This window comes from Rhinatrema bivittatum, chromosome 7 (genome assembly GCF_901001135.1).
Source record: "Rhinatrema bivittatum chromosome 7, aRhiBiv1.1, whole genome shotgun sequence".
Classification (NCBI taxonomy): domain Eukaryota; kingdom Metazoa; phylum Chordata; class Amphibia; order Gymnophiona; family Rhinatrematidae; genus Rhinatrema; species Rhinatrema bivittatum.
In genome coordinates this window covers 298,086,685-298,110,263 of record NC_042621.1, presented here as the reverse complement: position 1 = coordinate 298,110,263, position 23,579 = coordinate 298,086,685, and the positions used below count along the sequence as shown (strand labels likewise).

At 40.1% G+C, this 23,579-nt stretch overlaps 1 protein-coding gene across 3 annotated transcripts in view; it reads right to left on the bottom strand.

Moving 5' to 3' along the window:
* Nucleotides 1–23,579, bottom strand: part of ATRNL1 (attractin like 1) — a 2,205,421-nt gene that overhangs the window by 1,693,859 nt on the left and 487,983 nt on the right. The gene's annotated exons all lie outside the window — the stretch shown is intronic.

Sequence of the window (23,579 nt, the reverse complement as noted above, 5' to 3'; positions counted from 1 at the left end):
CACGACAGGTGGAACCATGACAAGTATTAATCAGCTTACATTGGTGACAGAAAAAATTTCACTCCTGAGATACAAAAGGAGAGCTTATTCTAATTGCAGGGCACCTTGGTTTAATGTGGATTTAGTGAGTAAAAACAATGTAAGCTGGATTTTAAAAACCCAGAGAGCATGAAAACCAGGAGATTTTCAAACGCCCACAGCCACATACGTTTCTCCCAGTATGCCCCAAAGGCGGGCTTGAGGAAAAAGGGGCAGGCCGGGACAGCACCATTAGGCACGGTCCTGCTGAAGTGCGTGCCAGGATCCGACCGACATGCGCAACCTGCTGCTGCACAGGAGAGTGGGTAAGTTGGCAAACTAAAAAAAACTAGCCTAATTACCTAATTAGTAGGGTTTTAAGGGTCAGGATTGGTAGGGGAAAAGGGAGGCAGGTTAGGTAGGGGGTTTAGAAAGTTCCCTCCAGGTCTGCTCCTTTATTGTAGCAAACAGGGAGGGAACTGGGATTAGGGACTATCAAGTCACCGCACACATGGTGTAAAATTCCCCCCCTCCTTACATACGCAATTCGGCACTCGCGCGCATCAATATAAAATGGGCATGCGGGTAGCGGATTTTATAACATGCGCCATCGATGCGCACATGTCATAAAACAGTCGCATTCATGTGTGCGCTAGGAATCACGCACACATGGACGCCTGTGCATGGGTTTTAAAATTTACCTTTTTATGTGCAAGGCTGAAAGAAAATTGAGCAAGACCCCATCCACAGAAAAGAAAGGTCTTTTTAACAACGCTCATATGGAATATCGAACTACTTTAGAAAGATTCAGAAAGGTTTTATTTTACATTATGCCTTCAAGCTTCTTTAAATCGATCCCCATCAATTGTTTATGATGATTAACCAACTACTAGAACCATCTAGAAGAACAATATCTGAGCAAGAGCTTGATTCACTGGAATTTGCAGATTTTTAAGTTAGTGAACTGGATACACTGGCCCAGGCAGTTGGATAACAGTTAGATAAATCATCTTCTGTTGATAAAATATTGTCTACTGTATCTGTCTGCAATATATCATCTGGAGTGCTTTGGGAGACATTTCAATGCGTGTCCAAAACTGAAACTGTGTTCATTTTATCCAGTTTAAAAAATTCCTTTTGCCCACTTGATCCATATCCTCTCTCTATTTTATATGTTTTGAGAGAGTTATTTATGGAATTTATGTCCATAACAGAAAGTATTGTTCTAAAAATACTGAAGAAAGCCATAGTTTGTTCGTTTACAAATAAATGTACCCTCTTAATTATAGACCAATATCAAATTTATTTACTATGGGGAAGTTGTTAGAAAAAGTGCTTTTTGGCCAACTCATTAAGTTTAAAAAGAATATTTTGCATCCATTTCAATGTGGTTTTTGTGCTGGTCATAACACAGAGCTTATTGGTCTCTGTTCTTGATTTTTTATTGCAGCAACTGGATAAAGGAGGGGCTGAACTGAATATTTTTAGATGGCTCTTTTGCCTTTGATACAGTTAGTTATTCAATTCTACCTCATGGGCTGGCTGGAACGGGTTTGGAGGGGATTTAATTCAGTGGTTTGAGTCTTATTTGTCTAACAGAGAACAGCAGGTTGGTGAGAAGCACATTGCTTAGTATACCAGACCATCTGGTGTTCATCAGAGCTCTGTTCGCTCATCCACTTTTTTTTTTTATATCTATCTGTACCCATTGTGCTCATGTATTTGATTTAAAATTTATGCAGACAATATCCAAATTATTTTTTACAGTTCCGTGTCCCTTTGCCGGGACTATTGATGTGATCGTTGAAGTATCTAACTTTTAATCTATTTCTCACTGGTTTTCTCCTTTGAGGTAGGTAGTACTTTTACTGTTATGGATTTTATTTCCATTCCAACCATCAAGGCTACAGGAAGTATAACAATTCAAACTCATATCAAATCTAACTCTTTAAATAGAGTAAGAATGCTAAATTTTCCCCCTTGTATCCCTTTTTCTCCCATTTCTCTTAGCCATAATGATCTTATGCTGTCTGTAATGTATATAATTCTTTGCGTAAAAAGGTAGATATGGTTTCTGTTCTTTTAAATGAGGGAAATTTGGATAATCTCTGTTTCTCTGAAACATGGTTATCTTCTTCAGATATAAGAACATAAGAAAATGCCATACTGGGTCAGACCAAGGGTCCATCAAGCCCAGCATCCTGCTTCCAACAGTGGCCAATCCAGGCCACAAGAACCTGGCAAGTACCCAAAAACTAAGTCTATTCCATGTAACCATTGCTAATGGTAGTGGCTATTCTCTAAGTGAACTTAATAGCAGGTAATGGACTTCTCCTCCAAGAACTTATCCAATCCTTTTTTAAACACAGCTATACTAACTGCACTAACCACATCCTCTGGCAACAAATTCCAGAGTTTAATTGTGCGTTGAGTAAAAAAGAACTCTCTCAGATTAGTTTTAAATGTGCCCCATGCTAACTTCATGGAGTGCCCCCTAGTCTTTCTACTATCCGAAAGAGTAAATAACCGATTCACATCTACCCGTTCTAGACCTCTCATGATTTTAAACACCTCTATCATATCCCCCCTCAGCCGTCTCTTCTCCAAGCTGAAAAGTCCTAACCTTTTTAGTCTTTCCTCATAGGGGAGTTGTTCCATTCCCCTTATCATTTTGGTAGCCCTTCTCTGTACCTTCTCCATCGCAATTATATCTTTTTTGAGATAAACTTGCTATGTCCTTCTAGATATGCTTTCAGCCAACATATATGAAATTCTAAAAGGGGTTGGGAGGTATTCATTTTTTCTAGTGTCCCTTAACTTAGTTGACACCCATAGTTACCTGGGAGGTTGTTGTGAAAATCTAGTTGCTAAGTTTTTCACCTGTGCACTTGCTATGTTTTATTGCACCCCCTCCCCTCCCCTTTCTTTAATTTTAGATTTGTTTACTTCTTTGCTATTGCAGTCAGATAGAATTGTGATAATTGGTTTGGCAGCAAACCATCTGAAATCCCTCAGTGCAAACATTTTTCATGATTGCACTGAGGAATTTCAACTGATACCACTAGTTACTAGTCCTACACCTCAAGAGGGTCATATACTTGACCAAGTATTGATTCCCTCTCATAAAGCAGCTGTTGATGCTCTTGTTATTCAACTATCCTTTTCACTCCGGCTATGTAATATTAAGGTTAAATCAAGTATGTCTTTTTCCTGTCGGACAGTATGAGGGCCTATAGACCCGGAACTGTTAAAAACTGAATGGAATTCCATGACCAATAGGGTCATTCATAAAAATGCGTTATGGAATTAATGCATTAAAGTCGTAATGCAAGCGATAATCATGTTACCGCACGGTGTGAATGCAAATTTTTTCAAGAGGTGGGATTGGGGAAGGGTTTGGGCGGGATTAATTAAAATGAGGGGCAATATCACACCATGAAAGAGCATAACGCATGCTATCGCACGTTTTTAATGCCGGAAATAACTACACCTTTTTTCTTAGCATTAAACTGTGTGATATGACAAACGGCTGTAATGCAATTTGCAATAAAGATTGCAAATTGTATTTCAGCCATTTCTGGGCTTGGGGAGGGAGAGGGGAGGAGTGAAGTGGAGAGAGATAGAGAGAGAGCCTCTGGGGAGGACTTCATAGTATTCAAATATTTATATCTCTATAAGAGGGCCAGCTAATAGCTCTAGGTGAGGTGATGGTGGTAGTGGTGGTTTAGGGGCCAGTTTTACACGCAGAGTGAGATGTATAAACAGCTCAGTACACCTCAGTGAAGATTTGACGTTATTTGGAGTGAGGAAAGTCTCACAAAGTTGAGATTTCTACTATGTTCTCTCACCCTAGCTAGATAGTACCTTCTTATAGAGTCCATCAAGCTAGGGTGAAAGAACACTGTAGAAATTTGTGAGACTTTCCTCACTCCAAATTATGTCAAATCTTCACCGAGTGTTATGACAGTCTGTTGCAGCCATCTGCGACCACATCTACTCACATCTTGTGTTACTCTGTTTCCCTCTCCTGGTCTGCTTGCGGTGGAGGCTAGCCTCCAGGTACCTCAAGGTTCCTCGTGGCGGCCGAGACACCGCCACCACCAGAGTCAACTCTTTTGAAGATGTTACGGCGGGAACCTCAGGGGTGTCCCCCGACTGACGACATCACTTGGTCAGGGTTCTTAAGCACCGCCTTTGCCCCTTGCTAGCTGACTTGGCAACGAGTTCCATCGCTTCTCTGCTTGCTCCTGTCTCCTCGGACCTATGGTGGCTGTCTCAGACCTTTCTTGGACCCTGATGCAGGTACCCGCTCCTCAGGGGCCTGCTTGCGCTCTTCTCCAGAGACCTGGTCTCTTGGCTTCCCCCGCTCCTCAGGCTAGCCCTGCGCCTTCCAGGAGTCCTACCTGCCAGCCTTCCCGCTCCTCAGGGTTGCCTCAGGGTACTTTCTCACCACTTGGGAGACATCTCCGTGCTTCAACGCTCCTCAGGGCAGTGCCTACGTTCCACACCGGCGACTGCCTGTGCTTCCCCATCCCGGGGTAGTACCTACGTTCTACACCAGAGACTGTCTGTACTTCCCTGCTCCTCAGGGCAGTGCCTACGTTCCACACTGGTGATTGCCTGAGCCTTCCCTGCTCCTCAGGGCAGTGCCTACATTCCACACTGGTGACTGCCTGAGCCTTCCCTGCTCCTCAGGGCTGTGCCTTCATTTGCATCAGTGACTGTACTCTCACTTCCCCCGCTTCTCGGGGTTGCTGACGTCATCACCTGGAGACCCGACTCGGGCCTCCCCGCTCCACGGGGTAGCCTACGTCTTAGCATCAGAACCTTCCTCACTATGCAGCTCCATCCCTTCGGGGTTGTCCCAGCAGTGTTCCTCCTGCACTTCCTGCCTCACACTTCCCGCTCCTCGGGCCTGCCTAGCACCACTCTCTTGGAGGTCTCTGCCCAGGTACTGCTCTCCAGCCCAACCTATATACTGTGGGGGTTCCTCAGTGCTGTGTCTCTCACCCTGCTCCTCAGGACCTCCCCACAGACTTTCTCCTAGAGATCTTGCTGCACCTGACCTCGCCTCCCGGTGTGGGAGCCCCACAGGTGGTAACAACTCTCACCTCGGGCCAAGGGTCCACGAGACCTACAAACCATAACGCCAAGGTATACTGTGCTGTTCTTATGTCTCATTCTGCATGTAAAACTGGCCCCTAAACCACCACCAACACTTCATCTCGAGTTATTAGCTGGCCCTCCTATAGATATAAAATAGTTGACTAGCTACCTATCTGGGCACTTTGCAAGGTGCAAAATAGATGTATCACAGGGTGCACAATTATCCAAAACATAGCTCCCTTTAAAAAGAAAGCTCTTAACTTATATATAAAGTTCTTTAGTTTATCAAGGAACTGATCAAAACATTCAAGGAACTTATAAAAAATAAACAGTTTTTACACTGCATGGAAAGAAAATGGAGTAAAGTTTCCTCTGAATTGAATCGTATTAGCTTTTTATCAATACGAAAAAAATATAAGCAAGCTTTTGAAGTTGCCAGAAAAGAATACCTTCAAACAGCGTATTAAGGAGTCATTAAATCAGCCTCAGCAACTATTTAGAACCTTTGATTATCATTCAGGTAAAATTAACTCCTCTAAATTATTGGATTATTTTAACCCTCAAAATTATGCCAACTATTGTATTAAGCAGATTAATAACCTGGCATATTACTGATGGAATTTCGACAACTCAACCTACTGTCTCACGTTCAATAACTGTTCCTTCACACTTGTCCCCACCGCTTGATGGTGGAGACCCTCATTGGGACCAGTTTGAGGAACTGAGTTGGACAGAAATTGAAGGTTTCTTATCTGAATTGAAGAAATTGTTTTTACTTTGCTTTTAAGTTACATAAACATGAACAGGCTTGCCAAGAAACAAAAACATTTACAGGCAAAAAAATCGAATAATTCAGATATCTTCACATTCTTTAGTCCCCAAAAAGGAGGTGGAGAATTAAATATGTGCAAGGAAACCAAAACAGAAAAATTGTAACTAAGAAAAGACTTAGCAAAAAAAAAAAAAAAATTTTCAGAGCATTATAGATTTAACAGGTGTGCTCACAATCACTTGCTTTTGGTCAAGAAAGAAATGTAACTGGTCAGAGGAAAAAAAAAATTGGTATCTAATTCCGAGATATTTAATAATACATTTGCAGGGGTATCTAAGAAGAAATGTAACTCCCAAAGGTTAACACTTCTTGGTGCATGGCAAGAAACAATTTTCTCCTATCCTGAGTAGTTTTACATACATCAGGATATATCCACCTTTTTATTCAAAAAATAAATCCTGAGATTTGCGAAAAAACATTTTGGCTTGCTGTGGACTTTTTCTTAGAGGCAGCATTTGCTAACTCTGCTTGAATTTCCCTGCTAATCACCAGCTGGCTCCTGACGGTCGTGGGAGGAGCCTGAACAGACGCCAATAACAGCGGCGTCCATCGGGTGAGCAGTGCTTGCTGTGGACTTTTTCTTAGAGGCAGCATTTGCTAACTCTGCTTGAATTTCCCTGCTAATCACCAGCTGGCTCCTGACGGTCGTGGGAGGAGCCTGAACAGACGCCAATAACAGCGGCGTCTATACGGCGCCCCGCCGTCGGCGCTTCGCCAAAGCCGCACGCCTAAGGGGCACGCGGCTTTGCCCGGCTTCGCCAGGATTCGCCGGGATCCGCCGGGAGAGTGTGGAGGAATATCTTGATTTCCATCACAGCAGCCATTGAAACCGAAAACAACTAATTCTTGTGTCCCCAAGGAGGACTTCAGTTTTCTAAGGTACTTTTTCTATTTCTTTCTACTTGGTAAATCCCCTTTCTGGTATGCCTCATACCAAGAGAAAGGGGAGAGTATCGACATCTACACCCACTGTGAGTGGGATTCAACCAAGTGTGTATGACCTCTTTGGGAAAACTGCTTTAGATTCGCCAGGAGGGAAGTCGCTGGAGGTCTTGGTTGTGAGCAGAACCAGTCCTCCCTGACTTATGAGATCTCGTTAAGTCCTGAAGCTCCCTCTACTCCAGAACCACCAACAGGAAAGGGAGGAGGAGAGACTTCTTTTGAAGATCCTAAGTTGAGTATACTTAAGCAGATTGTGAATCCTGAAATGGAGACTAAGGACAAAGGGCTATTGGGACCCAATGCACAACTGATGGAAGGAATAAAAGTGATAACTCCTAGGAAATTTACCCTAGAGGAAATTGGACAAATGATATTCTTGATGCAAAAATCGTTGGATGATCTTGCAAAAATTGTACAGGATGGTATAAATAAGAACTTAGTGGTACAAACAAATATTGAAAAACTAGATGGGTCAGTTAATAATATAACAACAAAAATAAGTGAGATTGAGAAAATACAGGTTAGTTTGATCAAATCTGAAAAACTACAAATAGATAAAATGGAACAACTAGAAAATCAGTTTAAAAGGGTTAACCTGAGGATTTTGAACTTCCCCAGAACTCACCTGTTATCTCCAAAGGAACTTTTCAAAAGTTACCTCAGGAGTATACTAAAATATACAGATAAAGAAATACCTATGTTGTCTGGAATATATTATACCACTCAGTTTACTAATATGGCAGAAAATCAAGAACAGGGAGAACTGAGGGAAGATATAAATCTATCGGACCTCTTAGAAAAATCTTCAGAGATGGAAATCAAAATGAGAGCTACCTTGATAGTTCAATTTGTAGACATGGCAGAGAGAGATCAGGTATTTAGAATATATTTTAAATATAAAAAATTAAACTTTCATGGCTTCCCAGTAAGAATCTTTCCGGATATTCCGTTTAGTACACAAAGTAGAAGGAAGGAGTTTATAGCATTGCGTGAAAAGGTTATCCAAAAAGGAGCAAAATTCTTTTTACGTTTTCCATGCCGTTGTATAGTTGAGTATCAGAATTCAAAATTTATGTTTAATCAGCCTGAACAGTTGCGCAAGTATTTGGATTCCTTACCCTAGGATATCCTTAGTGGGGGCATAAAATAAAGTAAGAAGCAGTTGACACAAAATGATGTGATATTTCCAAGTTTAATCTGCTCAGAATTTTGTTTTGTTTAGTAGGTTTCAATATTTCTAAAAATATTCTATGTAGTTCAGAAATGTATAAGTAAATTTCTATTGCATTTTATGTATTTTGGTGTATAATTATAAATAAATTTCTGTATATTTCAATGTAATTAATATACTTAATAAAAAATAAATTTAAAAAAAAAAAAAAAAAACATTTTCACAACCAAATTCATATCCTGTTCAAACACAAATGATACAAGAGTCCCACTTTCTTCAATAGCAACCTCAGAAGTATTTAGAAAGGTGGAAATGTCCAAGGCTTGAAGCTGAACATTTAAAATTTCAGATAGATCAAGAATTCCTCTTGGTCGAGATCCTGATGGTAGAAAAAAAAGACTATTCAAAAACTGAAAATTGGCCTCAGAGATTCCAAGAATTTCCAAACAATATTTCTTTAACAAATCTCATGGAGATAAAAAAAGAAGTCATAGAAAAATTTAAAAATCTTAAATGTAAGTGTCTAGCATGGTTTTCCAATTTCTCTGTTTTCCTAGGGATCAAACTTTTATCCTGAATCAAAGCCACATTTAACTTCTGAATCGACGGGACTTTTGCTGATATGGTTTCAACCTTTTCATTTAAAGCTTTGATATCTGTTTGAGATTTACACATTTCAGCAACTCCTTTAACTAACAGACCAATATCGGAAGAACAGTTAGAAATACAGAATCCACTCTAGTGAGCACAGACCAAATATCTAAAGAAACCTCCAAGGGTCTTACCAGCAGTGATAAAGATTTACTTGAAAGCTGAAGCCTCTCCCAGTTAAATCCAGCAGAACTTTGTCACATTGCACTCTGCTTGCTTCAGCGGCTCCTCCTTCCTGCAGTGAAACCATCTGGGGTCCTGCTCCCCTCTACACTGGCACCTACGATGTCATTGACCGTCAACTGGCCAGTGAGCAGGGATCCCGGCACTGCAGGCTACCTTGGAAGGTGATGCACAGGGGGTGAAAAAGTGACATTCAAGCCACAGGAGTCCAGATCTCCCTGTACAAGCTCCATCGGGCACAGCCCGCTGTATAGTCTCTGCAGAATGGCTCACCACTGAATCGAGCGTTTGTCTTCCAGGCAAAAAGGAAGCCAATTCAGACAGGAAAATCCCCAGGCAACCCTTACGCTTAGAAGGCATAATTTTTCAGAAGAAACAAGACACACAAACACTGAGGTGAGTCATTATGCCGCCATCTTGACTCCTCCCCTGAAGATTTCTGTTAAGTCTTTAGATCCTTGCCCCCTCTCAGTAATTTGTTTATTGCGGGCTGATTTTAAAGAGATCTTGACCACTTTGATTAATGGATTCCTAGTTGAAGGGTTAGTCCCCTAGATATTAAAACAAGCCCTCATTCAACCTGCTTTGAAAAAAAGATCATTCAATATCAGACAGTGCATCTAGCTCCTGACTTATTTCCAATCTATCAGGATCATTTATCATTTCGCGTTAAGGCCTTAAGGCTTTAACACATGCGATAAATAGCACAATACACATTAGTATGCAAATGTGACATTTGATAAGGAAATGAGCAGCTCCTAACGACAAATTCGATACAGAAATGCACAGCAACGCGAGTTTTAACACCAGAAATAACTACACCTTTCTGTGGGTTACCGGGAAAAGGATTTTTATTGTGTATGCCTTTCAAGCAAGAGAGAGAGAGAGTGAGACTTTACATGGGCATCAATATGTTATTCTCTATTTATACCACTGCAACAGGGGGGCATTTTTAACTCAGAGTGGAGTTTGGGGGAGGGGTAGTTTTTTTTTTGGGGGGGGGGGTTACATACATAGTAGAAGGTAAGAACAGGAAAGTACACATCACTGAAAATTTTCTGACATTTCAATTGATAAAAGGTACAAAAGGAATTGATTTGTACAATGAACTCTCTACCTAGCTAGCTTGAATCTAGGTAGGAAAGCCAGAAAATCTTCAGTGATGTGTACTTTGCTGTTCGAACTTCCTACTATGTATGTAAACCCATCCCCCAAAACCCCACCCCAAGCTAAAAGTGCCCCCACTTCCAGTGGTATAAACAGAGAGTAACGGCGCGCTCTCTCTCTCTCCTGAACAGCATATGCAATAAAATACCTTTTCCTGGTAAGCACCCATGAAGCGAAAAATAGCGCAGGTGTGATAAATGTATCATGACTTGCGGAAATTACCTATGTGATGCGGGACCAATAAAATTAGTCTGACCCCGCCTCATTTATCACGGGCGCTATTTACGCTATATTTATAGCATTTTGATAAATTTAGGGGTATGTATGTTAGGAACGTTATTAGAAAAAGTGGCATATTCCCAGTTCACTGATTTTCTTTCGGTGAACAATGTGCTACATACCTTTCAATGTAGATTTCATAAGAAACATAGCACCGAAACTTTATTACTGTCTGCGAATGATTATCTGTTAAGGGAGTTTGAGAAAAATGATTTTACAAAGTTGTTTTTTGTTTTATATCTTGATAGCATGTGACACTAAGTCATCAAATATTATTAAATCGACAGTAAACCCTAGATATAAGAGGGGCTATTTATAAATAGTTTGCTTCTTACCTTTTGGACAGAGAACAAAAAGTATGGTTTGATGATACCTCTTCTAAATAGTTTAAATTGCAACATGGGGTCCCCCAAGAGTCTATTTTACCTGCCGCACTTTTTAATGTTTATGTTTCTCTGCTCTGCTTTTTGATTGAACAATTGGGATTCAAATTTTTCATGTACACAAACTATAGATCTTTCTCAATGCCATTCATCTATTCTATCCACCTTAAAAGACATCTTACCATGTTTAACTATCATAAATGGTTAGGAATCTTGGATTCCTTTATGATATACATTTGAGTTTTAAATCACAAATTCAATCTGTGTTAAAGGGTGGTTATTATAAATTATGGATGCGTCGCCATTTTCGTTACATTCTTGAGCATTGTGATTTCAGGATAGTTATTCAATCATTTTTGCTGACCACCTCGGACTACTGTATCCCATTATATATAGTTTTATTTATTATTTGTTATATACCGACATTCGATCTGAGATATCACATCGATTTACATTCAGGTACTGTAGGTATCTCTCTATCCCCAGAGGGCTTACAATCTAAGTTTGTACCTGAGGCAATGGAAGGTAAAGTGACTTGCCCAAGGTCACAAGGAGCGACAGCGGGACTCGAACCCTGGTCTCCTGGTTCCTATTTACCCACACACCAAATTCTGCAAAATTCAGCAGCTTGTTTGTAATGAAAAGTGCACCTTGGGAGCATGTTAACTCTCTTTTGCAGAATTTACATTAGCTCCCACTGAAAAAACATCTCAAATTTAAAATTTTATCATTGGTACATAATACTTTAAAATTTAATAAGCCATGTTATCTGAACAATTTTGTGAATTTGTACTCTCCAGTCAGGCCACTGCATTCCCAGGGGCCCTTTTGACTATTCCACCTATAAAATAGCCATTTACAAATTATCAGGACAAGAGATTCAAGTTGGCCTATACATAATTAACGCTCTCACCCTACGCTCTCCCAACAGGCCTCCTCTCACCCCCCCCCCCCCCCCCCCTCCCGGGCCAAAGAACCTAGAAACCTAAGCTATTTTAAGTTTTTTCGGTGAATCTTTGATTATACATAATTGCATATAGTTTCGCTTATTCCAATCTCCACTGGACCCTGTTTTTCCTCTACTCCGCCCAACTTGTTCCTTCATCTCCCTGTTACATGTAACTTGTATTTTCTCCTTCTAAATCTTGTTCTATTTTACCCCGTTAATTGTAAACCGATGTGATATGAAAATGAATGTCGGTATAAAAAAAGTTTTAAATAAATAAGAGCCTTCTCAATCATAGGACCAACTCTTTGGAATCAACTTCCTGAATCACTGTGCTCTATAAATGATTACTGTATTTTCCGTAAGCATTTAAAAGCTTTTCTTTATTACAAAGCATTTGGTTGTAATGTTATCTATTGAGATTTAATTTGATGTTACTATTCAGATGTTTTAAATATTGTCATCTTTATATTATGTAATTTTATTTGTTGTATTCTTCTTAGCACAGTGGATCTGTTATAAGCGAATAAAAAAATTATTCAAAATAAATAATTTGATTCACTCATTGGATTTGGCCAAACACTGTATAACTGATGTAAACAAATGGATGATTAGCAATAATTTGCTGTTAAATCTTACTAAGACAGAGGCTGTGTGATTTATGAGATCTGGCTCACCATGCAGTTTTGATGGCTGTAATTTGTCAACTGATGTACTCCAATAACATTTTCTGATTCTATTAGAAATTTGGGCATTCAATTTGACTCATGTATCTCTTTTAAACAACAGATTAGTTCAATATTAAGATCTGTATTTTTAAATTGAGAATATTATGGCATGTCAAATATATTTTGATGAGTAATGACTTCATAACAGTTGTTCAAGCTTTTTTGCTGACTTCTCTTGACTACTGCAACAACCACTGTACACCCCACAATGTAGAAAGTAGAGATGTGCATTTATTTTTTTCATTTAAATGCACACTAAGAGTTAGTGTATACTAAATGAAAATGAACCAAATCAAATAATAAAATTAAAAAAAATGAAAATAAAAACAAATATTTTCTGGCTGCACGTTCCTAGTAGAAAGCACAATGGTTTTACTGTCTCTAATAAAGGTCCATTTCACAAATGAATATCAAATGGCATAATTGTGGTAATCATTACTGTCCTTAATGGGCTTTTGGCCTTAGTAGGAAAATCTCTCCTTTCATACCATCTTCTGAGATCATAATACAGTCAACCACAAATTCTGAACTATTTATTTATTTATTTATTTAAAAGTTTTTTATATACCGCACATGGGGTCACTTACATGTCCGTCTTGACGGTTTACAAGTTTACATACATAATAAAACAAATTTAAGTATATAACAAACATAATTCACATACATAAAAATAAAATAAAATAATTCTTTCATAGCAAGTGTCGAACGGATATGGATAATTCAGGATATTTATTTAGGTGATAGTACTGTAATTGTATGCATCGTTGAATAGAAAAGTTTTAACCAGCTTTTTGAATTCGTTTCGGTTAGGTGTCATCCGGATATTGTCTGGTATTGAGTTCCACAGAGATGGGCCAAAAACTGAAAAAGCTCTTTTCCTTGTTAGGGCTAGGCTGGTGGATCTGACTGACTGTATTTCTAGTAAACATTTATCGGTAGATCGAAGTTGTCTTGTTGGTTTATATATGTGTAGCATAGAACAAAGCCATACAGAATTAGGGTTATAAAGTAAATTGTGAATAGTGGTTAAGATCTTGTATTTTATACGGTGAGTAATGGGAAGCCAATGTAAATGTTGTAGTATTGGAGAAATGTGTTCTCTTTTTGAAAGGTTGAATATCAGTCTAGCAGTAGCATTCTGGATAAGCTGAAGTGGATGTAAAGATGATAGTGGAAGTCCAATGTATATTGCGTTACAATAGTCCAGGTTTGATAATATTAAAGCTTGTGTTACCGTTCTGAAGTCTGATGGCAACAAAAGTGGTTTTAGTTTTTTTAACATATGAGCTAAGAATTATTTCTTCTTGGCCTATTGGATGGAAACCTATTGAATGGGAGGGGGGGGGGGGTTTAACATCCTGCCGCCAAGACCCACTGGAGATATGATAGTGTAATGGCCATTAAAAAAAAAAAAAAAAACAGATGATTAAACATCCTCAAAAAAAAAAAAGCTATCCTTGATATGGTTCATAAATCCAAAGATAACTACAGATGTTCTGAATCTAGTTCAAAAACAGTGGCCTGAGAGGAGGGCTTAAGGTCAGCAATTCTTTACAGTTGAATGCAGAGCTCTTTTCATAGAGTTCTGAGGTCCTCCCAGACTATGACATTCTTGTGGTTACAGCCTCAGCAAGGCCTATATTAGGCTCTCCCCCACAAATATCTTTCAATTGCCTGCAGAGGGCACCACCAGGGCAAAGGCGGACCCTGGCACCGACATTACAGGGTGCTTATATAATTAGGATGCTTGTATAACTGTGCCATCTGAAAAACAGGCTGACAGATTACCCTCCATGGCATCAAAGGGATGTATGTGCTAGGGCTGGCCAAAACACCATCTTATATCAGTCTTCCTCTTTTTCTCCTCCCTGTAGACTCTCCCGACTAGATGATGTCTGATGTTATGGGTCTGACTTTCTAAATGAGGGGCACAACCTCCAGGATGTCATCCCTTCCCTGCTCAAATACATATTCATAAATAAATATTAATAAATATATTAATAAATACCCTGACATCATCGCAAACGGATCCGGGCAGTTTGAAAGGCGCCAAGCCAGCAGGCGCTTGTGATGGGGAGGGCTACCCACCAGTGCTGATCACCTTGTAACAGCTAACATCCAAGGTAAAAAGACAAAAAAAAAAAAAAAATTGAAAAAACTGCCTTTGAAACTGAGAAGAGATTTCTGTGGGGAAAGCCATGATTCTGAGACCTGCCCCCTCCCCTGACATCATCGCAAGAGGATCCAGGCAGTTTGAAAGGCGCCAAGCCAGCAGGCGCCGCGTGCCGAAGGGGTGCGACAAAGGGGCACTCCCCTTTGTGCACCCCTTTGTGTTATTTGTTTAATATGCTCCTTGTTAAACCTTTTGCTTAATTGTTAAGAACTTTGATTTTGATGATTTTATTTTTGTAATCTTAGCCTCAGGTACAAAAATTTTAGATTGTAAGCCCTTTTAGGGGATAGTGAATTGCCTATTGTACCTTATTGTAAACCGATGTGATATCTCTTTTTGAAATGAACATCGGTATATAAAAATCGCAAATAAATAAATAAATAAATATTCACATAGCAACATAGTAGATGGCAGAAAAAGACCAACAAGCCCATCCAGTCTGCCCAGTTATTCTTGTTCACATTACCAAGGGCATGTGCCAATTGCAGGCCATAAAATACAACTACCTGTAGGATATTGCTCCTTATTTATTGATCATATTTCCAAACTACATTCCCATGCCTCTTAGAGATTACCCAAAGCAATGTACAAACTGATTTAAAAATGCATAATACATAAAACAAAATAAACTCAATTTGCCTCAATGCTTAACATCAGCCAATGCCAGACTTACCATACCGCTAACCAACACTCGCCATTTAAACTGCAGCCTGCTACCCTTCATTGCAGCCCTTCCCTTAACCCGTTCACACCCACTTAGCTCCATTAAAAATCCATATCATCATCTTTTTCAGGAAGGTGCAATAATTCTGTTTCAAATAGATCTCTAGAAGCAGGCCATTCCAAAGGGTGAGGGCTACTGCTGGAAAAAGGTCTTAACTCTTAGTCACATTCAGCAAATATCTTTCAGAGCAAGAATAGCAAACAATGCCTCTTGGCTAGGCCGCAACTGGCATTTAGGGACATAGTAAGCCAATTTACCCCTGAGGTAAAGCGGGCCATTCTCCCTGATAACTCAAAAAGGCAGTATTAGTATTTTGAATGTATTCATGCCTGAACTGGTAGCCAATGCAATGGTCATAAAAAACTGGAACCATCAAGGTATGCTCTGAACATTTACATACCACTCTGGCTGTAACATTCTGCACTACTTACAGCCTATACATGAGCCACTCAGAGAGGCTATCAGAGTAATCCAACTGTAATATCACCAATGAGATAGCTATGGAGCAGAAAGGTGTTGGGATCCAGAAATGGACAATTTTTGCCATCTTCCTTGGTAGCTGAACATGCAAGATACCCTAATTTGTTCACATTCTCCCCTTCCATGACTAACCACAAATCCAATCAGCCACCAACACCAGTATGGCTATTGCCCAAACATCTGCCCTCTTAGGTCTCCATGGCCTCTCTAGAGGGTGCACGTAGCCTAACAGACAGTCTATTACATTAGCATCTGTGTTTCCACTAGGACTTGTGTTTTTGCTCTACTTGCAACCTACAGACAGAGCCAACTGCTTCTTTTGCTATCTCCACCTTTTTGCAACTAGGAGTTCTTTGTACCTATTCCATGCCATCTTGAAGTCAGTAATGTCCTTCAAGAGGACATGGGATAAACCCAAATAATTCTTAGCTGCAAAAAAGTGAAAAGATAGAAGACGATTAATAATTGGAGGTGTTGGGCAGGCTGCACTCGTCTCCTCCTTTTCTGTATATTCTGTCTCCTTGACAGACATTTGAGATGTATGTTTTAGGTCTGGTTTTAACTCTTCTAGAAGTTTTATCTCTTTTATTCATCTCCTCTTCTGAGTCCTGGATGCTTTCCCACTTCTGTCCTCAACGCTAAGCAGCAGCTCCATATGCCAAGCTAAATTTTCTACAGATTTGCAGCAAGGGGACAGAGACTTGAGGAATAGAAAACTGATCATACTCAGTTTAACTTGTACACATTATTTGGCTTCCCCAGTGCTAGCTAATGTGCTCACACTATTTAGCTATTGCATTTTCAGGTTTACCTGCAGAAAAATAGCATGGATGTACTATCGGGGAAATTTTTTCTGTACATTTGCCAAAACCTACTGCATAGCCTAGGTCTTCTCAACCCTGTGCAGAGCACCCAGCAGCAAGTAGGGTTTTAACATAGAAACATAGAAATGATGGCAGAAAAAAGACCAAACGGCCCATCCAGTCTGCCCAGCAAGCTCCCACACTTATATTCCCATACATATCTGTTTCACCGACCACCAAGTTCAGGGCCCTTGTTGATAACTGTTTAATTCGAATTTCCTGCCAACCCCTTCCTTCGATGCAGAGAGTAATGTTGGAGTTGTATCAAAGGTAAATGATAAGGCTTAATGGTTAAGGGTAGTAACCGCCGCATCAAGCAAGTTACCCTGATGCTTGTTTATCCAGACTGCACAGATCAATGCCTTGTTGGATGTTGTCTGAATGTAAATCCTCTTTTCCACATTTCCCCCTGCCGTTGAAGCAGAGAGCAATGCTGTATATGCATTCAAAGTGAAGTATCAAGCTTAACTGGTTTAGGGTAGTAAGCGCCGCAATAAGCAAGCTACACCCAAGCTTATTTGTTTACCCAGACTATGTAGTTCAGTCCTTGTTGGTTGTTATCTAAATGCAAATCCTCTTTTCCACATTTCCCCTTGTCGTTGAAGCAGAGAGCAATGTTGAAGTTGCATTAACCGTGTGAAGGCTTATTGAGTAATATGATCTCATAGAATGCAGGGGATAATTCACCAGGCAGCAGTATTCTGCAACAGTAGTACTGAAAGCCGTGTCTTGGGAAGACCCTCAAATTGAATTACAGTAATCAAGTGAAGTAATAATAAATGTCTTTACCAAAGTTTTTGAAAATCCTATCAACCACACATTTTTCGGCCTCCTCACTAACCTCAATTTGAAAAAAGCAGATTTATAATGAATTTTACCTGTGGTTTAAACAACAAATTTGATCAAGCAATTCTCCTAAGTTCCTTACACAATAAGAAACGCTATTGGCATCCCAGCTGCCATTAGAGGAAGCAAAGCAGTGTCACTGAGGGGTGACAGATTATCAAACAAGCTTTCTTTTACACTTGCTACCAAAATATTTCTTTGCAATTACTTTTAAAAATAACTTCAAACTAACTGATTACAGAACTGCTAGCATTATCTGCTCCATCATAATTAGCTTCTTTTTCACAAGATATTTAGCCACATTCATGTAATGCCTTTGAATGCTTATTAAAAAGTCTGTTTTTTCGGTGAACAACCTGAGCTAGAAAAAAAAAAAAAGCTCTAATATTTTGCACAATGCTGCCAAATGCTTTCCGAAATATAAAGCCAGGTTTTAATTTAGAAACACTGCCAAGGCAGGGAATCCCTCACGTTGGAAAAACTGTTTCTAAGATTGTGTAACAAATTCTGTTAAGCTCTCAAGAGGTATGAGAAAGTAAGGGATCCTGGGGTTCTGGTATATTGGACTGAGATGGAGAGAACTGGGCAGAGGGGGGAGGGGGCAGAGAAGGAAAAAAAATTGCTCTGCTAATGTTGCCAGATCGCCTTAAGCTAATGGCATTTAAAAATAAAGGGCACTGTAGTTAAATCAAGCTCACATGTTTCTTAGCATTTCCGGCAAGCTGCCCCCTCAGCAAACCCTAAAAGCCTACACTGATGCCAGGGATGCCAAAGGCAAATCTTAAAATGAAAGAAGAAAATGTTCAGAGAGATGGATCTTGATCTTGAAATGGCTCGGAGGAGGAAAAAAAAATTAAAGGTCAGTTGATGCAGTGGGACACAGCAACACTCATAAATTACAATAAACTTTGAGAGCGTGAAACTGCCTAGCAGAGGCAGCAAACTCCAACAAGAAGGTTAATTGAGGTCGCAATTTAGTAACAAAGGAGTAAGGGACTTAGCTGATTTGTGGCAGCTCTGTAAAGGAAAGACCTATTTCCACCAAAGGGGGATAACAAACAGTTTCCAATGTTTTACCATTGCACTTTGACCTATGGCCTCTCCCCTGCCAGGAGATAAATCTCAAAGTGTCAGATTTAAATGTTAACTTCTTATGATAGTGCCTCCTATTGGCTGCACAAGAAATTCTTTTCTAGCAGATAAGAGGGGTACCATTTCCTTTGCTCCTTTCTTGGTTTATTTTTTATTAATAACGGAACAGTAAAGTTAAAATTAGAACTCCAGTTAAGTGATGAACTGGTCTCTGAGAAGGGCAGACAGTCTACAGATCGATCGCCTCCTGCCATCTCCACATTCATAGCTGGGAGCAGCTTCCAAAACAACTCAGTCTCTGGCAAGTAATGCAGAAGGTGGCCCCTGTTGACACTTTCTCAGAGTTTATTCAATTATTTTAACTGGCATGTAGGGAGATTCCAGAGGTATCACTACTGTATTTATTTTTTATTTATTTAAAATCTTTTCTATACCGTCGCTAAGTTAAATACCATCGCAACGGTTTACATGTTGGCACATAAATTAAGATGATTGAGTGCGTGCCATAGTACATACTAACAGGTGCCGCAAAAGGTTCGGTTACAATATATCAAAAGAACTAGCAATCAATTGAAAAGTGAAGTAGGTCATGGCCAGGTGAGCCTTTACGGTACTAATAACTGGTAAAGTTCTTATTCTATGTATTTTACAATTATGTTTGTGGTGATATAGCGTTGCACATTCTGAGAGTAGTGCAGTGTATTGGTGCTCTTCTGCCTATTCCTGTCTTTTTTTTCTATTCTCCGGTCTCTTTATAGTATGCTTGTTTAAAAAGCCATGTTTTTAAACTTTTCTTAAAGGTTTTGAGATCGTTTTGTAATCTGATCTCTACTGGCATTGCGTTCCAGAGGGTGGGGCCAGAGAAGCCTACAAAGGAACCTTGCTCGCCCCCACAACCAAATCCACCCAGCGTACAAGCACCAGAGAACGAGCCTTCTTGACAGCGGGACCTGCCATCTGGGAATGCCATTCCCCCAGATCTCAGACAGGAACCCTGCTTGCTCTCACCCACCCCCTCTCTCCTTTTTCTATTCCTGCTTCCCTTCCCCTATCATTTTGTAATTTCTCTTTCCTCGCTACAAGAGTTGATTGTAAACCAGCATGATATGTCCTATGAATGTCGGTATATCAAAAGTTAATTAATTAATAAATAAATAAATAAATAAATAAATACATTTGGTGCACTCTCAGGCATCCTCAGCTCTGTACTCGCCCATATGTGAAGACTACCATCCTCCTTGTCCTGTGAGAAAGCAATTGTTGCTTACCTGTAACAGGTGTTCTCACAGGATAGCAGGATGTTAGTCCTCACGAAGCCCACCCGCCACCCCGTGGAGTTGGATCTGTATATGTTTTCACTTTTATTTTAGTTTCGCTTGCGCTTTTAGCTATATGAAGAGACTGAGGGAGACACCTGTGGTTCACAGGGATAATTGCAGACTGAGCATGCTCAGTGCACTCAGTGTGCCAGTATCAATCAAAGCTGTATAGAAACTTTGACAGAAACCCAAGGAAAAATCAGTGCCATGGATGAAAACATGGATGGCACTGATAGAAACGATGCCGGGACCGACAACATCAGAGTACCGCGGGGGGAGGGGTACCGATGGCATATAAGAATCCAGGACGATCTGAAAGGGGTACAGACGGTAGCGATGGGGGCATCGACTGTGCGAGGGTACCGAGGAAATCGAAGGACCTGAAATCAACAGGGGCCCTGGCGGCAACAGAAACCGTGGAAGTCCCTGTCCCACTAGTGCTAATAACCAGGCAGAGTGTCACAGAGGGACACTCGCAGGCTATGTGTGGGTAACTGAAAACATAGGGAGAGGGAAGGCCGCAATCGGTTGGCAGGCCAGGGAGGTGACAGGAACAGACCGAAAAAACAGGGCATAGTACTCACCAAGTGTCGAATAAACGTACGCGAAGGGATCCCCGTGCATGGAAAAGTGTTTGTGAAGTAAAAGTTTAAGTGTTTCCGTAAGGAAAAAGTATTAGAATTTCTCACAGAGCTCCTAACCGCTATGCTTACTGCAGAGTGGAAAAAAGAAGACTGATGGAGACACTTGTGGCTCACAGGGATAATTGTAGGCTGAGCATGCTCAGTGCACTCAGTGTGCCAGTGTCAGTCAAAGCTTTGTAGAAACTTTGACAGAAAAGTTTTCCGTACAGGGCTCCATCCTGTGACGTCACCCATATTTGAGGACTACCATCCTGCTTGTCCTGTGAGAAAACTTAAGCATATTTCCTTTTAAAGCTTTAAAACCCTTAATTAATATTTCAAGTTTCACCTGGAACGTAAACGGTAACCAAAGAAGTTGACATACTGGACTGCTTGTAACTAAGCGCACGGCGGAGTTTTGCAACAACTGCAAAACACACAAATGGTTTTGGGGTAAACCCACATATAGTGAGTTACAATAATCCACTGACGACAAAGTAAACGCTTGAACAACTGTTCTAAAATCTGCCATGTCCAAAATGGACCTCAAATACCGCTAACCTTTAAGCTTGTAATAACCAGTGGTAAGAATGGTACGCAACTGAGCCTTATACCCTTACATTGTTTACAGGCACACTAATTTAACTCTGCTGGTCCATTAATAAACAGGCTAAGAAAATGTTTCAATCCAATCCCCATTCCCCAATCAGTTTCCTACTTAACTAATATTTATGTACTGTATACGGAAAAATGAAATCAGACAGATACCAACTGCAAAGCCTTCAATGAGTCTTGGCATTTTACTTTCCTACTGTAATATTACTGACCCTATTTAATCCCAGTCTTTTCACTTTGCCTCCTCACCAGTAAGGATCATCTGCACTTCTTGAATTCCTTCACCCTGTCTGTGAAAAAATATTTCCTTAACTTACTCTTGAGTCCACTAACCTCCAGCCTTGTACCCTGACCCTGTAAAGAAGTGTATTTCAAGACCCCCTTAAAAGCCATTTAGCATGCTTCACAATAAGGCACAGCCCAGAAGTGAATCCTGGTCCAAGGGTGTTTTCCTGAATGGGGGATTAAAAGAGCAGGTCTAGGAGAGAACAGAGAGGCTCTGGATTGGAGGAAGACAGAGATTCTTCCGAGATTATGAATGAGTGAATTCAGCTATTGAAGTAAACAGCTATTTCTCTTACTGTTTGTTTCACGGTGAATACAGCATTTTTGGGGAGAAATACATAAGAATATAAGAACATGCCATACTGGTTCAGACCAAGGGTCCATCAAGCCCAGCATCCTGTTTCCAACAGTGGCCAATCCAGGCCATAAGAACCTGGCAAGTACCCAAAAACTAAGTCTATTCCATGTAACCATTGCTAATGATGCTAGTAAAAGAAGTGGCTATTTTCTCAGTCAACTTGATTAATAGCAGGTAATGGACTTCTCCAAGAATTTATCCAAACCTTTTTTTAAATCCAGGTACACTAACTGCACTAACCACATCCCCTGGCAACAAATTCTAGAGTTTAATTGTGCGTTGAGTGAAAAAGAATTTTCTCCGATTAGTTTTAAATGTACTACATGATAACTTCATGGAGTGCACCCTAGTCCTTCTATTATCTGAAAGAGTAAATAACCAATTAATGATCTAGACCGTTCATGATTTTAAACACCTCTATCATATACCCCCCTCAGCTGTCTCTTCTCCAAGCTGAACAGTCCTAACATCTTTAGCCTTTCCTCATAGGGGAGCTGTTCCATCCCCTTTGTACCTTCTCCATCACAACTATCTTTTTTGACATGTGGTAACCAGAATTGTATTCAAGGAGTGTTCTCAACATGGAGCGATACAGAGATAATATGACATTTTCCATTTTATTCACCATTCCCTTCCTAATAATTCCTAATATTGTTTGCTTTTTTGACTGCCGCAGCACACTGAGCCGACGATTTCAATGTATTATCCACTATGACGCCTAGATCTCTTTCTTGGGTAGTAGCACCTAATATGGAACCTAACATTGTGTAGCTATAGCATGGGTTATTTTTCCCTATATGCATCACCTTGCACTTATCCACATTAAATTTCATCTGCCCTTTCGATGCCTAATTTTGCAGTCTCACAAGGTCTTCCTGCAATTTATCACAACAAAAACCCGACAATGACATGACGAAAAGATGGCCGAGAATGGTCGATGACTGGCGGACACTGAAGGTCGGCGCTACTAGGAATTGACCGCACAGAAGGCAAAAGCTTACCGCACTGCCAGCTAACTAAAGCCAGGAGGAATGGAGAGGGACCAGTCACAGGAAAAAAATGTTTTCCAAAGCAAAAAAAGAGCATGAGCTCCACAACCGTGAGATGACAGCTCAGCAGAAAAGATGATACTGAATAGAGACCCCACATGGGCGCGTGGATAAGTGGCATGCTCAGTGTGCCAGTCAAAGATTCTAGAAATTCTAACACAAGATTTCCATGCCGGGCTCCATCGGATGATGTCACCCATGTGTGAGGACTACCATCCTCTTTGTCCTAGGAGAAATACTGTATCTTCTGAGTAAAAAGGAAAAAGGCTACTCTCTAAAATACACTGTAAACAATTTTAACTTTGACAGAAAAGGTTAACTTAACCATGCAACTGCCAAAAATAAGGCCAAGTCCTGGATTTTAAATTCAAATCCATATGTATTACAAATCATATAATACTGAAAATATATTTTTTTTTAAATATTCAAGTCATTTGTCAAAAACAAGTTTCGGTACCACCCAGTCTCAAAACTGAAAGCTATCTAGGTCTGGTTTGTATGTTTGCAGCCTGGCAGTGAAACCTGTAACACACAAGCACAGATTTGTTCAGTAATTAAAGTGTTCCTGAACAACATAAACAAACTTCATGGTTGCATTGGGGCAAACAAACATTTCTTTGCTCAGCCACTTTATTAATTTATCATAATCAATGCACTTCCCCCATGCTGTTTTATGAACTGATGATCAATTTATTAATAAGCCACTTAATCTGAGATAATTATACTTCTCAAATATCAGCTGGAGA